This window comes from Myxocyprinus asiaticus, chromosome 20 (assembly GCF_019703515.2).
Source record: "Myxocyprinus asiaticus isolate MX2 ecotype Aquarium Trade chromosome 20, UBuf_Myxa_2, whole genome shotgun sequence".
Classification (NCBI taxonomy): domain Eukaryota; kingdom Metazoa; phylum Chordata; class Actinopteri; order Cypriniformes; family Catostomidae; genus Myxocyprinus; species Myxocyprinus asiaticus.
Genome location: NC_059363.1, coordinates 27,497,699 through 27,502,026, shown reverse-complemented (window position 1 = coordinate 27,502,026; position 4,328 = coordinate 27,497,699).

Here is a 4,328-nt window from a genome sequence, read left to right as displayed (position 1 = left end):
TTCATTCAAAGTAATGAGGATCACCATTGAGAAAAAATCATTTATTTGTAGTTGTTCAACTGCACAATATTGATTTGACAATGCTACCAGTGGATTTGCTGTATAATAATATACCTGTATGTTCTTTTTGGCAATATTGCTATGGTTGTAATGTTGCAGAATATAAACCATGATTAAGTTTTTCTTTCAGACTAATTCAATTTGCAAGTAATATGTGTATCAGCTTATTTTAAGTACTATAAATCCTTACAGTAAAGCTAAAGTTTTACTGTATATAAATTGTACATGTGTAGTACCACAACTCGCAACTATAAAAGCCTGTGTTCAGTGTGAAAACATGTAGGTAAGCCTATGCCAATTTTCATAATTAATAGATAAGTGTGCTGTAAATCTACTGAAAATCTACTGAACTCTATATGGGTCATTATTGACCCGAACATCACAGGTGTCATTATTTTTAAACATAACAGAAGGGTTAACTGCCATTAAATAACATCACAATGAAAAATAAATCGTAATGGTTCTAAAAAGGCTTCATTTTCAATCTAGTTTTTTCTTTTGATTTCAGGGTGAAATGTGACCAGAACAGGTTTTTGTGAGATTCATCCATAATGATCAACCATCAAAATAATCACATTTCACTTAAATTAATTAAATTTGACCCAAATAGCACAAACAATGTTATTTTCATATTACTTAAGTGCCACATGATATTGTCCTTTACACTTCTTTCAGACAGTCATCATTTTTTACTAAGCCCTCAAGGACTGTAAACCACTTAGTAAGTGTCTGCCCTTAATTTGTATAATGGTTTCAAACCTTGACCCAATGTAAAGGCTGCATGATGAGAATTGGATTTAATTGTGTGTGTCAGTTCACCATGGGTTGCCAATTATGAGCACATTTGGAAGAAATGCTGTCAGGAACTCCTGGAGACTGAGTGACATCAGAGACATGGGGCCACAGCTCCAATGTCATAGTAATTAACATTCATTTAAAATAGCTGGGCAAAGACAATTAGACTTCAAGTAGACAGATACCATTGAGGTTAAAGTTGTTTTAATTAATTGGCACACACACAAACAAAAGTATATTATTTTTGGTAATACCTGATGCCTGTTTAATGTATTATAAAGCAATTATAATGCATGTAATGATGTGTTTTCATAAATTAATATAACCATTATTAAGGCTGTAAAACAATTAAAATTTGTAATCGAATTAATTATATAGATGTTCAAAATAATTAATCGCATCAAATCACATACATCCATATTTGCTGCAAAAGGCCACCAAATAAATGTAATTCAATTTATAATGATTACATAATTATGAATTATTATAGCCTACTTAATTATAAATATAATAAATAACTAAGATAATTTAAATACATTACATTATTGTGGTAAATGAGTAAAGCATTGATTAGACAATGCAAATAAGTTAATAACTGCACAATTTCACTTTTTACAGTATAGTTTTTAATGCTATACCAAGGAATCAGCATGTGTATATAATTATTCACAAAAACTTACAACTGATAATAAGGTCAATTATAAGGCATCATGAATGCCATTATAATGCATACAGTATAAGAGGCTTCAAGTAAAGGTTTTTTTTTATTTTTTATAAGAGGCATCTTGAGTTGTAAAATCACCTTGATATTTAGCTCCAACATCCTTCTCCATGTCAGTGGCTGTTAAATGAAATATTTTTCTGATCTACTGCCAACTACTTTCCCTACAAATCACCATCGCACCACACAATCGGTAGCTCTTGATTTTCACCTCATATCCACCCAGCTCAGTTATACATATTTGATCAAACAGCTAATGTGAAGCAATAACCTCTCATGATGATGGTATTTATTCATCCCTGTAATGATCAGCCCCTGTTTAAATTGCGCTGGAAGGCCATGACGGTTCGTGTTATCAGTTGCTGATGGGGACAAAGGCAACAGTGGGTGCAGATGTTGCCTCTGGAAGCTGGGGAGCGTGGGCCGGCCTGGCCCTGTGGCTATGTGGAGCCCCAGCTGTGGGAGAGAGATGGAGCACATTCATCTCTGCCTCTCCAGGGCCTCGCGCAGGTACCTTTCCACTGCCAGGCACGGGGGGATGAAAGGCTGCAAAGGCTGTTCCACAGATGTCACCTGCTGGGGTGCAGTGGCCCTCGCCAGCAAATGTCATGTTTGGCAGCTGGTATGCAGCTCTCTCCCCCACCAGTTGTTGGCAGAAAGGCTCCTAAAGGATGCGCGAGATGCTTGCACCGGGGGCGTCCTAACGGGACAACATTAAAGAGAGTTGTTGGCTCCTGTCTGTCATAGTACATTAACCTTGTCCTGTTTCCTGCTCTCTCAAAGGCTGTAGAGGCCATGCTCTTCTCTCTATCTCTCTCCCACCCCAGTTCTAAAATGTGCCTCACATTGCACAGCAGTCTGTCCTGCTGCAATTCTCCTGTACGGCTAAAAGGTCAGAAAAGTTTACCCAGTTCTAATGTTTCCCTATTCATTAAGAGTAAAGCTGCCCAAAAACTGTGCATTTTCCACTGAAATGGAGCTGAACTATGATGTAACTGACTACTATATAACCTGCCCACTAATAGTCTTCGTTTACGAGTATGAAAAATTTTGAGAGCATATTTTAACATTAAAATTATTACAATTTAGTGCCTTTATGCGAACACATAGATTTTGATGCGATGGTCAGAAGTTTTTTAAATAAAAAATGAATAAAAGCTTAGCAAATCAATTAGCATATGTGCTATTTGAAAATAAAATAATGGTAACACTTTACAATAAGGTTGCATTTGTTAACACAACAGTTAACATGAACTAACGATTAAAATATTTTTACAGCATCTTTTGGTTAATTTCTACATAATTATACATAACTATATCTGTATAAACTAATGTTACAAATAGAACCTTATTGTAAAGTGTTACTTTGCAATGTGACATACTGTACATAGGAATGGGATGTCTATCGACTGAGTGTGTCTTGAATTGCTAATGCAGCATTGTCTGTTTCCAGTGTCAACATTTATTCTAATTGGAGGGATCTAGTTTGCGCAATCGTGTCTTACAAGACTGAGTTGTTGTTGTGTTGAAAAGTTTACTTGTTGCAGACATTATACCGACCCATGACTACACACATTAGCAGTTCCTAGTATGAGACCAGCAGGTTTGAAAGGCCAGTGCAGAGCCAGATTGGGCACTGGCACCCTATTGGTGGAAAAGGGCCATGTGTCTAAACATTCTCAATAGTTTTGCAACTTTTTAGGTTTCAGTCAACAAAGAGCCCTGCTAGGACAACATCTGAGCCATGAAATTAAAATATCTCAATATGATTTCCAAATTGACTCACTCTCCTTCCTTAATGAGGGTAAATCTTGCCATCATTGACACAAAATTCTGATATTTATCTTGTATACTGCTGAGATGGCAGATGAAGACATCATCGATTGGAACAACAACCCACTGCACTGTCACTCTATAAAATATGCCATGATGGTTTTTTCGTTTTTATCACTCACCTTTCATGGCTGTTTGCTAGAAATGACAGATTTGATATGGCTGTGCTTGTCTTTTTGTCATGCCGGGCGGACATGACTAATCTAAGCCTGCCATCTGGTTAAAGACACGGCCCCTGCTGTCGCCTGTAATTCCCATGACTTCTCACTGCTCCTCTCCCAATGGAGACACGTCTGGAGAGGTCAGAGGTCAACCCTATGACCTGCAGTGAGGTGTTGCTCCTGCTGCTCAGAGGTCACGTTCACTTTGTAATCCCAGCTCAGTCTGAGAGATGTCAAAACACACCTCTGCACCGGCTGTACTATCTTACAATAAAAGGTGAAGTGCATGGTGCATATAAGCCTGTGTGTATTTTGGGATTTAATTTAGGATTGGAACTCGAGGACAAAGATTTAGAGGCCGTTAATGGAACATGAGGCAACTGTTGGCAATGCCCGAGTGTACAGTAAAAGTATTTTAAAATACTGTATATATACAACTTGACAATGACATAATTTCTTTCCCTTTTGGAAGATCATTGATGTGCCTCTCACATACTGTATATTATTTACGGGGAAAAAAGTACAAAGTTCCTGAAAGCAATAAATGAGTAAAGCAAGTAATATAAGGGTGGTCAACATGGTGGGACTCATAAATGTGCACCCAGCACCATACAGTATATAGAATAAAGCAGCTTTTTCTCTAAAATAGGACTAGATGTAATATGACTAGAGTCTTCATCTCAAGTGAGTGTACATGGAAAAACAAAAACAAAACAAAAATTCACTGAATGCTCCTTTAAACATTCCTTCTTTAACAG